A 14,852-nucleotide genomic window follows, 5' to 3' on the forward strand; every position below is an offset into this window, starting at 1 on the left:
TGTCTAATCAATTTTGTATTCTGTAAGCTTCTTCTAAAATTTTAGGCACCTCTTTCTTTAGGTTACAAGGATTTTCCTCAATGATTTTGTTAAAAATATTTTCTGGGCCTTTGATGTGTGAATCTTCTCTTTGTTCTATTTCTTTTATTCTTAGATTTTGTATTCTCACATGGTCCCAGATTTCCTAGAAGTTTTGTGTCAGGAACTTTTAGATTTAACATTTTCTTTGTCCAATGTGTCAATTTTTTTCTATCATACCTTCTATGTCTGATATTCTCCATTCTCTTATATCCTTCTGGTCTTGGACATTTTTTGGTTAGGAGACTATTAATGAATGCTTATATTTCTTTAGGTGTTATGGGACTGTTTAGATCATTTATCTGATCCTGATTTAACTTTAGTACCTGTCTATAAAATTGTCTATTACATCTACATTTTCCGGATCTGATGTTTGATGTTCAGTTTACCTTTTGGGTTTTTTTTTTTTTTTTTTTTTTTGGTTTTCTCAAAGAACTAGCTCCTGATTTTTGTTGATTCTTGTAAAGTTCTTTTTGATTCTAGTTGGTTGATTTCAGCCCTGAGTTTGATTATTTCCTGCCGTCTACTCCTCTTGGGAGTTTTTGTTTCTTTTTGTACTAGAACCTTCAGAGTAAAAGTGTTGTCAAGCTGTTAGTGTATGCTCTTTTCAGCTTCATTTTGGAGGCACTCAGAGCTATGAGTTTTCCTCTTAGCACTGCTTTCATTGTGTCCCATAAGTTTGCGTATGTTGTGCCTTCATTTTCATTAAATTCTAAAAAGTCTTTAATTTCTTTCTTTATTTCTTCCTTGTCCAAGTTATAGTTGAGTAGAATGTTGTTCTGTTTCCATGTGTATGTGGACTTTCTGATGTTTTGTTTTTATTGAAGACCAGCCTTAGTCTGTGGTGATCTGATAGGGGGCCATGGGATTATTTCAATCTTCTTATATCTGTTGAAGTCTGTTTTCTGACCAATTATATGGTCAATTTTGGAGAAGTTACCATGAGGTGCTGAGAAGAAGGTATATTCTTTTGAGGTACTGAAAAGGTATATTCTTTTCTTTTAGATAAAATGTTCTATACATACCTGTTAAATCCATTTGGTTCATAACGTCTGTTAGTTTCACTGTGTCTCTGTTTAATTTCTGTTTCCATGATCTGTCCATTGATAAGACTGGGGTGTTGAAGTCTCTCAATATTAATGATGTGTGAGGTACAATGTGTGCTTTGAGCTTTAGTAAAGTATCTTTTATGAATGTGGGTATCCTTGCATTTGGAGCATAGATTTTGAGAACTGAGAGTTAATCTTGAGAAATTTTTCCTTTGATGAGTATGAAGTGTCCTACCTTATCGTTTTTGATTACTTTGGGTTGAAAGTCAATTTCATTCTATCTTAGAATGGCTAAAGCTTGTTTTGTGGGAACATTTGCAATAAAAATTGTTGTCCAGCCTTTTACTTTGAGGTTGTATCTATCTTTGTACCTGAGGTAAGTTTCCTGTATGCAGCAAAATGTTGGTTCCTGTTTATGTATCCAGTCTTTTAGTCTGAGTTTTTTATTGGAGAATTGAGTCCATTGATATTAATAAATATTAAGGAAAAGTAATTGTTGCTTCCTTTTACTTTTGTTATTAGAGGTGAAGTCATGCTTGTATGACTCTCTTCTTTTTGGTTTGTTAAAAGAAGATTATCTTCTTGCTTTTTCTGGGGTGTAATTGTTGGTGTTTTTCAATTCATTATCCTTTGAAGGACTAGATTTGTTGAAACACATTTTATAAATTTGATTTGTCATGGAATACCTTGGTTTCTCCATCTATGGTAAATAAGTGTTTTGCTAGGTATAACAGTCTGGGTTGGCATTTGTGTTCCCTTAGTGTCTTTATGACATCTGGCCATGATCTTCTGGCTTTTGTAGTCTCTGGCTAGAAGTTTGGTGTAATTCCACTAGGTCTGCCTTTATATGTTACTTGACCTTTTTCCCTTACTGATTTTAATATTCTTTCTTTGTTTAGTGCATTTGATATTTTGATTATTGCATGACAGGAAGAATTTCTTTTCTGGTCCAATCTATTTGGAGTTCTGTAGGCTTCTTGTATGTTCATGGGCATCTCTTTCTTTAGGTTAGGCAAGTTTTTGTCTGTAATTTTGTTTAAGATATTTATTGGCCCTTTAAGCCGGAAATCTTTACTCTCTTTAATACCTACAATCCTTAAGTTTGGTCTTCTCATTGTGTCCTGTATTTCCTGTATATCTTTGATCAGGAGATTTTTGCATTTTGCATTTTCTTTGACTGTTGTGTCAATGTTTTCTATGGTATCTTCTGCATCTGAGATTCTCTCTTCTATCTCTTGTATTCTGCTGTTTATGTTTGCATCTATGACTCCTGATTTCTTTCCTAGGTTTTTCTATCTCCAGAATTCTCTCCCTTTGTGATTTATTTATTGCTTTTAATTCCATTTTTAGATTCTGGATGGTTTTCTTCAATTCCTTCACCTCTTTGGCTGTGTTTTCCTATATTTCTTTAAGGCAGTTATTTATGTCCTTCTTAAAGTCCTCTATCAGCATCATGACCTATGATTTTAAATACCAATCTTGCTTTTCCACTGTCTTGGGTTATCCAGGTCTTGCTATTGTGGAAGAACTAGGTTTGGATGGTGCCTTTTGCCTTGGTTTCTGTTGTCATTGTTCTTGCATTTGCCTTTTGCCATCTGGTTACTTCTGGTATTAGTTGGTCCTGCTGTCTCTGTCCAGAGCTTTTCCCTCCTGTAGGTCTGCAAGCCTGTGTCAGCATCACAGGGTAACCAGCTATCTCCTGACACAGAGGGTTGTGCTCAGCCCAGCTCCTGGGTACACCTGTCCCAGCTTCTCTGACACTCCTGTATTCCCTGCACTCCTGGCAGTACTCCCTTGCACAATCACTAGAGAGAAAAGGGAGATCTCATCTCCAAACCCCAGAGTCAAAGCACTCCCTGGAGACCAGTTCTCCCCTGGCAGGACTAGTGCACAGACGGCCATGAAGCAGCCCAGCTCCTGGGTGCAGGTGAACCCTGAAGGACCCTGTGCCAGCTACTCTGCCAGTGCTGTGTTCCCTGCACTCCTGACAGCACCCATCTGCACAGTTACTGGAAAGAAAATGACCCCAAAGTTTCTACCAGAGAATTATCACAACTTATTAACAGCTTCAACTAAGAGACTGGATACAAAATTAACTCAAGAAAACAAGAAATTATGAACAATACTCTTTATAATAACCACAAATAACATAAGATATTTTGGTGTAACTCTAACCATTCAAGTGAATAATCTGCATGATCAGAAGAATATGTCCCTGAAGAAAGAAATTAAAGGACATATCAGAAGATAGAAAGATCTCCCATGATCATATGTAGGTAGAATTAAGGGTGAAAATGACCATCTTACCCAAAGCAATTGTCTGATTCAATGTAATCTCCATCAAATTCCAACCCTATTGTTTATAGACCTTATAAGAGCAATTTTGACCTTCATAGGGAAAAATAATAAACCCAGGAAAGCCAAAACAATCTTAAACAATAATAGAACTTCTTGAGAAATTACCTTCACTGACCTCAAGTTGTACTACAGATTAATAGTGTTAAAAAAAACTGCTTTGTATTGGTAAAGAAAAATACATATTGGGCAGTGGAATTAAATTAAACACTCAAAAGTAAAATCATACCCCTAGCTCACTTGATTTTTGATGAAGAAGCTCAAACCATACAATGAACAGCAGAAAGAATCCTCAACAAATGGTGATGGTCTAACTATATGTCTACATGTAGAAGAATGAAAGTAGATTCATACTTATCATCTTGCACAAAATCTGCATTCAAGTTAATGAAGATCCATCTTATATTTTGCTATGCGGTTCTGAATTTCTTTCAATTGGTTGCTTAGTGGAACCTCTATGAGGACAGTTATGGTAGATTCCTGTCTGCAGTCATAATGGACTATCATTAATAGTGTCAGGGATTGGTTCTTGCCCATGGGATGGGTCTCAATTTGACACAGTATTTGGTTTGCCATTCCCTCTTTCTCTGTTCCATCTTTGTCCCTGGACATCTGTGTTTTTACCACATTCTTGGATGTTTATTTGCTTTTATCACCTACTAAGATGCAATTTTTGTTCTTAAAATAGAGAATACTCTAAGCAGGGCACACACAAAAAAAGAAATTGAATAATAATTTAGACAGTAAATTGCTTTTTGTCTCATCTTCTGCTTTCAGGACTAGAGATAGGATCCAGGGCCTATACAAGCCAGGGAAACTCTCAGCCACCAAGCTACCCAAGCACTTTTGCAGGCTCTTTTCAAAGCTTTGTTAGGTGGAAAGTCAGAGAGTAGTTCTTATTCTAGAGCTGTTTTTTGTTAGATGTTCTTGTCCAAGGCAGCGTCTAAGGACTGTAGTAAAATATAGTAAGTATATCAGAAAAAAGTAAGGTGATAAGAATCTGAATTCTGCTATCTCAGAATAGGAGCAAACAAACAGACCCTGGGCATCCTCTATTCGGAAGGCCTGTCTTTTGGCAGAATTTCCAGGAAGGCTGTACAGACAGAGCTGCCAGTCAGCACACCCCATTCCAATGTCTGGGACATTAGAACACAAACCCAGCTGACTTAGTCAGAGTTGCACTTAGCTTCACATCTAGATGTATTGCCTCTCAGATGGTCATATAGTACCACCTGTACCCCTAGGAAGCTCCGCTGGATAAAACTGATTTTCCCGTTACCTTCAGGTATCCATTGCAAATGGCTTCTCAATTACAGAATGGGACTGAGTGTCCACTTCTTGTTCTCAGTCCTGGCTTGAATGTATATTGGTTTTGTGCATGTTGCCATAGTCTCTGTAAGTTTATGTGTGTGTGAGAATTAGTCACTTGTATCTGAAAAACATAACCTTTGGTTCTAGAAATCTTTCAGCTTCTGCCCTGCATCAATCCCTGAGCTTCAAAGGAACAAGTTTGAGGAAGGCAACCCATTTAGGATTGTGGGCTCCAAAAAAGACCAAAACATAATAAATGGATCTAAAGCTTAGAAACTTGTGTAAACATTTGAAGTGGATCTTCCCACAGAGTTAGGAAGAGCCCTCGTAAGAGACTTTCCAGAAGGTAAAACAAACAAAACCTACATATGAACAACTGAAGCAAGTTCTTACTTAAATCAGAAAGGCACTCTGCACATTCTAAAAAATAGGCACAAATCATTTTTTAGAATGGTGTCCCACATGTAATATATGCCAGGTCAATAGTGGCTTCTGTTGAGAGACATCTGGGTTGTATCCAGCTTCTGGCTATTATAAGTATGGATACTATGAACATAGTGGACCATGTGTCCTTGTCATATGTTGAAGCATCTTTTGGGTATATTCCCAGGTGTGGTATATCTGAATCTTCAGAAAGAACTCTTTCCTACTTTCTGAGGAACTTCCATGTTTCCAAAGTGGTTCTACAAGTTTTCAAACCCATCAAAAATCAAGGAGTGTTCGTCTTGCTCCACATTCTTGCTAGCATCTGCTGTCAGCTGAGTTTTTGATCTTAGCCAATCTGAGTGGTATAAGAAGGAACATCAGGGTGGTTTGATTTGCATTTCCATGATGACTAAAGGATGTTGACCATTTCTTTAAGTGCTTCAGAGTCTTTTGAGATTCATTGGTTGAAAATTCTCTGTTTAACTTCATACCCCATTTTTAATTGGGATATTTGGTGTTCTGGTCTAATGTCTTGAGTTCTTTGTATATTTTAGATGGTAGCCCTCTATCAGATGAAAGGTTAGTAAGGATCTTTTCCCAATCTTTAGGTTGCCTTTTGTCTTATTCACAGTTTCCTTTGCCTTACAGATACCTTTCAGTTTCATGAGGTCCCCTTTGTCAATTGTTAATCTTAGAGCTTGAGCCATTGGTATTCTGTTCAGGAAAATGTCCTGTGTGGCCTTGTGTTGGAGGCTCTTTACCAATTTCTCCTCTATCAGATTCAGTCTATCTGGTTTTATGTGGAGGTTCTTGAACCACTTGGACTTGAGCTTTGTACAAGGAGATAATTATTGATAAAACAAGAGAAAGCAATAAAAAGAATACAAGCAGGTAAGGAAGGGGCCAGCATTTCCTTATTTGCAGATAACATGATTTTGTGAGTGAAGATTCTAAAACTCTACCATATTTAAAATTTCAAAAAGTCCAGCAAAGTATCAAGATACAAGCATATTCAAAATATGTTATTCCCTCTAACCAATAACAAATATTCTGGAAAATGAATCAGGAATACATTCTTAAAAAAAATCATAAAAGTACATATCTTGGACAGAACCTAACCAAGAAAGTGAAAGACTTCAATAATAAACACTTTAAATCACTGAAAAAAATTATATAAGGCACCAGAATATGAAAAGAACTCTTATGCTCAGGTTTTGGAGGGAATAATATTTTGAAAACAATTATTGTACCAAAAGTAATCTACTGGTTCAGTGTAACCCAATACAAAATCCTGTGACATCCTTCACAGTATTAGAATAAATGACATTAAAATAAAAGTAACATTAAAATATTAGTATTGTATATACATTTATATTTTTGTAATTGTGAATTGCAATTGTAAGACATACATGGTAAAAGTAGAGACAAATCTGGTCTTGGAAACTTGAGGGTTAATGGGAGAGGAAGCTAAGATGTATTCAACATGAAGCATGCATTTATATAAAGATGTTTTAAAATGACAAAAGTTACAGTGGCCTCTGTCTCTAATTCAGTATTAAGAAGCAATGGAAATACAGAAGATATGTCCCCTGTACTTTGACTGAAATTTATAAAACTTCCCACTAAGTTAGAAACTGACTTCTGGAAAAACCAGGTCATATTTTTTTCAAATGCTTTTGTTAGGAATCAATAAAGAACTGTACTGAAAGACTTGGATGCTAAAGTTGTTCTTTGAGATAATCATATGCTCTTACCCACAAATGAAATATAAAATAGAATTTAAGATATGTTAAGCATTGAATAATACTATTTATTGTTACATCCTGTAATGTAGCAGTTAGAAACCAAGGAAAAGAATGTTCAAGGATGAAGTCAGAGAAAAGCCATGAAAAGAGAACATTATTCTAGATATTGTGGGAGCCCAGAAAATTCTAGATGGGATGAAAAAAGAAAACTATTTTTTAAAGATGTATATGTTTATTATATGTAAGTACACTGTAGCTGTCTTCAGACACCCCAGAAGAGGGCCTCAGATCTCATTAAGGATGGTTGTGAGTCACCATGTTGTTGCTGGGATTTGAACTCAGGAATTTTGGAAAAACAGTCAGCACTCTTAACTGCTGAGCCATCTCTCCATGCAAGAAAAACTATTTTTACATCACTGTGTAACTTTAGAATTTCCCAGAAAGTATAGATTGAAATCTGATTATTCATCAGGTCAGTATAAGTTAAAACAAAAAGAAATATCATTTTATAATCACAATGTGATAACAGTTAAGTTAGACAATGACTAATTAATTTGTACAGATTCCATATTTTAGATACCGTATTGAGGTCCCAATTAATCAAATGCAATTTAGAAAATAATTCAGTAGTTACTGACAAATTAATATTTATCACTACAATAATGATTATAGATTGAAATTCTAAATAATATGTATACAAGTAGATTAATCTAGAAATAGAAGAAATTTCATATGCAATAGGAAAATGATAAAAGTCCCAATTTCTATAATGAAGAGAATCTGGTGCTTATTGAAATAATTTTCTGTACAGAGATTTAATACTCATAAGCAAAAAAGACTAAATTTAGCTATATCATAGATGACTACATGTGTAAACTCCCAAAGCAGGCTTAAGAAATCAGAGAATACATGTTATGCCATATTTACATAAGAGTGAAAACTGGCAATTTTACAATGTAAAATTTAAGAATGGAAATAAATATTTAAAAAAGCAAAGAAATCAACATGAAGCTCATGATGAGTTTTCCCTCTGGAGAACACGGGTGAAGAAGGGAAACAGGTGGTGTCTACCATTCTAATATTTCTTAAGGAAAGTGGCATGAAAAGATTGTTTATATAATGAAAAGTTCCCAAATAATTTATGAGTTTTTAAGACATTATTCAACCATATACTTATTAATCAAAATCAAATAGTAAATTTGTATTGTTTTTTGAGAAAGTAGATAATGAATAACCTCCATTAACCATACAGCAATTGCCACGATATGACCAGCTACAACATACTTGAATGTCTGAACATTTAGTCACCAACACATTTTGGATGAACAGTTACTTAATCTTTCAGAGAAGCACCAAGCAAGATGTGAAATTCCTGTCATCCACCTGGAACTGCCTATGAAGCAGTCTATGTCTCTCTCAGTGCTATACTTGGCTTGTAGCATGATGGTACATGGCTTCAAGAGAGAAACTGGCTCTAGAAAACAGGGATTTCTTTATACTCATGTGTAGGACTGTGAAAAGCATCTGTTGACTGATTGAGTGAGGCTTACTCTGAAGACACAGTAAAATATTCTACAAGGGGCAGAACCGTGAGTCATGCTCCCAGACACTTAGGCTCCTGACATGTGGTCCCTGCACTCCATAACCCTGTGGGCATCAGTCATGTAGAGCCATGTTCCAGGACCCAGGTCTCTAGTGCTCTGGTTGGACTCCACCGCCATAGTCACCTGGCTACAACCAGGTTTACTCTCATCCATAGTTAGCTGGCAACAGCCAGGTAGCCAGGTCCACTATGAAAGGGTATTCTTGGCTCTTCCTTGCTCTTTTGCCCCTCTCTTTTGCCCTTTTCACTTAGGCTCTTTTCTTCTCTCTTGCTCTCTTTTTCTCTTATCTTTTCCATTCTCTAGTATCTTCCCCCTCTTTCTAAGTGGTCATGGCTGGCTTTCATTTCTCTACCTCCCATCTCTCACTCTACTCTTCTATAATAGAACTTGAAAATCATGGGCTGTCTCTCCTTATCTAAACCTGCCATGTTGGAACAATGGAAAAGGCTTCACAGCTTTTTCAGCAGACAGACTGGACCAAAGACTCCCCCACCCAGCCGGGCCTACTCCACAGGTACTCAGGCTTCTGCCCCACACAATCAAGACCGAATCAAGGACTCCATCCCCCCTAGCTGGGTAGCATCCCTTTACAGGTACATGAGCCTGCTCCATCCCTACACTCAGGGTGTCAATCTGCCGGGTAGCTTTTAAGAGTGGGATGTCTTCCTCTTTAAGGTAGTAAAACCCCATGAGTGCACAGCTACAGACACTTTGAACACAAGTGTTTCTTTGTCCAGAAAGTAATATATTTGGAACAAACTTTATTATACCAATATCAAAGAAGATTACAATGGAATCTGTGCTGTTTTTATGGCAAATAGAAACAACTCAGTCCCATAGGATATAAGTTGAGATAAGTAAAACATACACAATAAATGAGACAGAAAGTAGACTCAGAATATCTAAAATGTTTCTTGGTCTTACGATGGTACTCTGTCCAATATTTCAGTTTGCAAAACTCTCTGCTTAGGAACTATGGAAGATATAAGTAAGCCATGTTCTAAAACATAAGCAAAACCATTTTTTACCATGTAGCAACTTCTGAGCACATTTTTGACCATGGTTGAGCAGTGATTCTTCCCAATGCTGAAAGCTTCAACTTGAGATGGCTCTTGGCATGATTGGGCGATCGTGCTTAAAGTACGTTCTTGGCTAGATAAAAGCAAATACCTGAAAACCCTCATGGTCTAGGATATATGATTCCATGACTCTCCATGTCCTGTTGAATTCCTGACCTTATACCTCTTCTCCATGCCCACATTTATCATCAGACACATGACCTCCTTGAGAATAGATCCCAATGGCATAAATGATATCATCTTTCACTGTGTGAAGACAAATTGAAACTCCTAACTCTAATAATTGAGTAAAACACTTCCCATGGAGGCTGTTCCCTTTCTCTTGAGACTCTCTATCCACTGATGTGTTGAAGATCCTCAGGGTAAGGATGCCTGACTTCCCCTGCAACTCTTCCTAAGCTCTCATCCTTCTTGTTCTACCTGAGCATAGAGAAGAACACAAAGCCCTCCAAGACTCTCAAACATACCTGCTAAATTGTCTTGTTTGGAAGGCACTACAAAAGTGAGAAGCAGAGATATTAAATTTCTGTTACAAAACTTGTTATTACTTTGAAATTAATTTATATTGAATAAAAAGAGTAGCCCTGCACTTGACTAACAGAGAGGAAGCAAAATTTTAAACATCTGCTAGCTAGGTTTGTTTCCACACAAATGACGAACTCTCATTGTTTTTTATTTATTGATATGTTTTTTATTTACATTTCAAATGATTTCCTGTTTTCTGGGTCCCCACTCCCCACAAGTCCCATAAGCCCTCTTGCCTCCCCCTGTTCCTCCATCTACCCCTTCCCGCTTCCCTGATCTGGAATTCCCCAATACTCTGGCACTGAGTGCAGACCAGGGGCCACTCCTCCATTCTTTTTGGACATCATTTAATTTGTGGACTATGTCTTGGGTATTCAAAGTTTCTGGGCTAATATCCACTTATCAGTGAGTGCATACCATGATTGATCTTTTGAGACTAGGTTACCTCATTAGTATGATGTGCTCCAGCTCCATCCATTTGTCTAAGAATTTCATGAATTCATTGTTTCTAATGGCTGAATAGTATTCCATTGTGTAAATATACCACATTTTTTGTATCCATTCCTCCGTTGAAGGACACCTGGGTCCTTTCCAGCTTCTGGCTACTACCAATAGGGCTGCAATGAACGTAGTTGAGCATGTGTCTTTATTGCATGCTGAGGAGTCCTCTGGATATATGTCCAGGAGTGGTATAACAGGGTCCTCAGGAAGTGTCATGCCCAGTTTTCTGAGGAACTGCCAGACTGATTTCCAAAGTGGTTGCACCATCTTGCAATCCCACCAACAGTGGAGGAGTGTTCCTCTTTCCCCACATCCTCGCCAATACCTACTGTCTCCTGAGTTTTTGACCTTAGCCATTCTGACTGGTGTGAGGTGAAATCTCAGGGTTGTTTTGATTTGCATTTCCCTAATATTAATGATGTTGAACATTTCTTAAGGTGTTTCTCAGCTCTCCAAAGTTCTTCATGTGAAAATTCTTTGTTTAGCTCCGTACCCCACTTTTTAATGGGGTTATTTGGTTCTCTGGGTTCTACCTTCTTGAATTCTTTGCATATATTAGATATTAGCCCTCTGTCAGATTTAGGGTTGGTGAAGAACCTTTTCCAATCTGTTGGTTGACATTTTGTCATTTTCACAGTGTCCTTTGCCTTACAGAAACTTTGTAGTTTTATGAGATCCCATTCGTCAATTCTTGATCTTAGAGTGTAAGCTATTGGTGTTCTATTCAGGAACTTTTCCCCTGTGCCCATGTCCTCCAGGGACTTCCCTAGTTTCTTTTCGATTAGTTTCAGTGTGTCAGGTTTTATGTGGAGGTCCTGGATCCATTTGGAGTTGAGCTTAGTACAAGGAGATAAGAATGGATCGATTCGAATTCTTCTGCATGCTGACCTCCAATTGAACCAGCACCATTTGTTGAAAAGACTATCTTTTTTCCACCGGATGCTTTCAGCTCCTTTGTCGAAGACCAAGTGACCATAGGTGTGTTGGTTTATTTCTGGGTCTTCAATCCTATTCCATTGATCCGCATGCCTGATATTGTACCAATACCATGCAGTTTTTATCACTATTGCTCTGTAGTAAAGATTAAAGTCTGGGATCCTGAATCCCCCTGAAGTTCTTTTACTGTTGAGAATAGTTTTAGCTATCCTGGGTTTTTTGTTATTCCAGATGAATTTAAGAATTGCTCTTTCTAGCTCTATGAAGAACTGGGTTGGGGTTTTTAAGGGGGTAGCATTGAATCTGTAGATTGCCTTTGGCAAGATGGCCTTTTTAACTATATTAATCCTGACAATGCACGAGCATGGAAGATTTTTCCATTTTCTGAGATCTTCAATTTTCTTCTTCAGAGATCTGAAGTTCTTGTCATATAGGTCTTTCACTTGTTTGGTTAGAGTCACCCCAAGATACTTTATGCTGTTTGTAGCTATTGTGAAGGGAGTCATTTCCCTAATTTCTTTCTCAGTCTGCTTATCCTTTGAATATATAAAGGCTACTGATTTGCTTGCGTTGATTTTGTAGCCAGCCACTTTGCTGAAGTTGTTTATCAGCTGTAGGAGTTCTCTAGTAGAGTTTTTAGGGTCACTTAAGTATACTATCATATCATCTACATATAGTGATAGTTTGACAAATTCCTTTCCAATTTGTATCCCTTTGACTTCCTTCTGTTGTCTAATTGCTCTAGCTAGGACTTCAAGAACTATATTGAAAAGATATGGAGAGAGGGGGCAGCCTTGTCTAGTCCCTGATTTTTGTGGGATTGCTTCAAGTTTCTCTCCATTAAGTTTGATGTTGGCTACCGGTTTGCTGTATATTGCTGTTACTATGTTTAGATATGGGCCTTGAATTCCTGTCCTTTCCAGGACTTTTAGCATGAAAGCATGCTGAATTTTGTCAAATGCTTTTTCATCATCTAATGAAATGATCATGTGGTTTTTTTCTTTGAGTTTGTTTATATAGTGGATAGCATTTATGGATTTCCTTATATTAAACCATCCCTGCATCCCTGGAATGAAGCCTACTTGATCATGGTGAATGATCGTTTTTATGTGTTCTTGGATTAGGTGGGAAAGAATTTTATTTACTATTTTTGCATCGATATTCATGAGGGAAATTGGCCTGAAATTCTCTTTCTTAGTTGGATCTTTGTGTGGTTTTGGTATCAGCGTAATATTGGCTTTGAAGAAGGAGTTGGGTAGTGTTCCTTCTGTTCCTATTTGGTGGAAAAGTTTGAAGAGTATTGGTGTTAAGTCTTCTTTGAAGGTCTGATAGAATTCTGCACTGAAACCATCTGGTCCTTTGCTTTTTTTGGTCGGAAGCCTATCTATGACCCCTTCTATTTCTTTAGGGGTTATGAGTCTGTTTAGATGGTCTATTTGATCCTAGTTTAATTTTTGTAATTGGTATCGGTCTAAAAAATATATCCATTTCCTCCAGATTCTGCAGTTGTGTTGAGTACAGGTTTGTGCAGTAGGATCTGATGTTTTTTGAATTTCCTCGGTTTCTGTTGTAATATCTCCATTTTCATTTCTAATTTTGTTAATTTGGGTACTTTCTCTGTGCCCTTTGGTTAGTATGGCTAAGGGTTTATCTATCTTGTTGATTTTTTCAAAGAACCAGCTTTTGGTTTTGTTGATTCTTTGTATGGTTCTCTTGGTTTCTACTTTATTCATTTCAGCCCTGGGTTTGATGATTTCCTGTCTTCTTCTCCTCCTGGGTGAATTAGCTTCTTTTTGTTCCAGGGCTTTCAGTTGTTCCGTTAATCTTCTAGTGTATCCTCTCTCAAATTTCTTTTTGGAGGCACTCAAAGCTATGAGTTTTCCTCTTAGCACTGCTTTCATTGTGTCCTATAGATTTGTGTATGTTGTGCCTTCATTTTCATTAAATTCTAAGAAATTTTTGATTTCTTTCTTTATTTCTTCCTTGGCCAAGGTATCATTGAGTAGAGTATTGTTCAGTTTCCATGTGTATGTGGGCTTTCTGTTATTTTTACTGTTACTAAAGACCACTTTTACTCCGTAGTAATCTGATAGGAGGTATGGGATTATTTCAATGTTCTTATATTTGTTGAGGTCTGTCTTGTGACCAACTATATGATCTATTTTGGAGAAGGTACCATGAGGTGCTGAGAAAAAGATATATTCTTTTGCTTTGGGATGAAAAGTTCTCTCTATATATATCTGTTAACTCCAATTGGTTCAAAGTTTCAATTAGTTTCATTGTCTCCCTGTTTAGTTTCTGTTTTCCTGATCCGTCCATTGGTGAGAGTGGAGTGTAGAAGTCACCCACAATTATTGTGTTAGGTGCAATGTGTACTTTGAGCTTTAGTAAATTTTATTTTATGAAAATTTCTTGATTTCTTAATATGAAAATTTCTTGTATTTGGGGCATAGATGTTCAGGATTGAGAATTCTTCTGTTTGGGTTTTTACTTTGACCAGCAAGTAGTGACCTTCCATGTCTCTTTTGATGACATTAGGTTGAAAGTCAATTTTATCTGAAATTAGAATGGCAACTCTGGCTTGTTTCCTGGGACCATTTGCTTGTAGAATTGTCTCCCAGCCTTTTACTCTAAGGTAGTTTTTGTCTTTGACACTGAGGTGTGTTTCCTGTATGCAGCAAAATGTAGGGTCCTGTTTACGTAACCAGTCTGTTAGTCTATGTCTTTTTATTGAGTCCGTTGATGTTATGAGATATTAAGGAGTAGTGGTTATTGCTTCCTATCATTTTTTTATTTTAATTTTATATGTGTGGGGTTATCTTCTTTGGGTTTGATGAATGAAGCTTAATATTCTGCTTTTTCCAGGGTATAGCTTCCCTCATTGTAATGGAGTTTTCCCCCTATTATACTTTGTAGGGCTGGATTTGTAGAAAAATATTGTGTAAATTTGGTTTTGTCATGGAATATCTTGGTTACTCCATCTATCGCAATTGAGAGTTTCGCTGGGTATGGTAGTCTCGGCTGGCATTTGTGTTCTCTTAGAGTCTTCATGAGCTCCACCCAGGATCTTCTAGCTTTCATGGTCTCTGGTGAGAAATCTGATGCAATTCTCATAGGTCTTCCTTTATATATTACTTGCCCTTTTTCTCTAACTGCCCTAAGTATTCTTTCTTTGTTTAGTACATTTGGGGGTTTGATTATCATGTGACGGGATGTATTTCTGTTCTGGTCCAGTCTGTTTGG

The sequence above is a fragment of the Apodemus sylvaticus genome, chromosome 2 (genome assembly GCF_947179515.1).
Source record: "Apodemus sylvaticus chromosome 2, mApoSyl1.1, whole genome shotgun sequence".
Taxonomy (NCBI): domain Eukaryota; kingdom Metazoa; phylum Chordata; class Mammalia; order Rodentia; family Muridae; genus Apodemus; species Apodemus sylvaticus.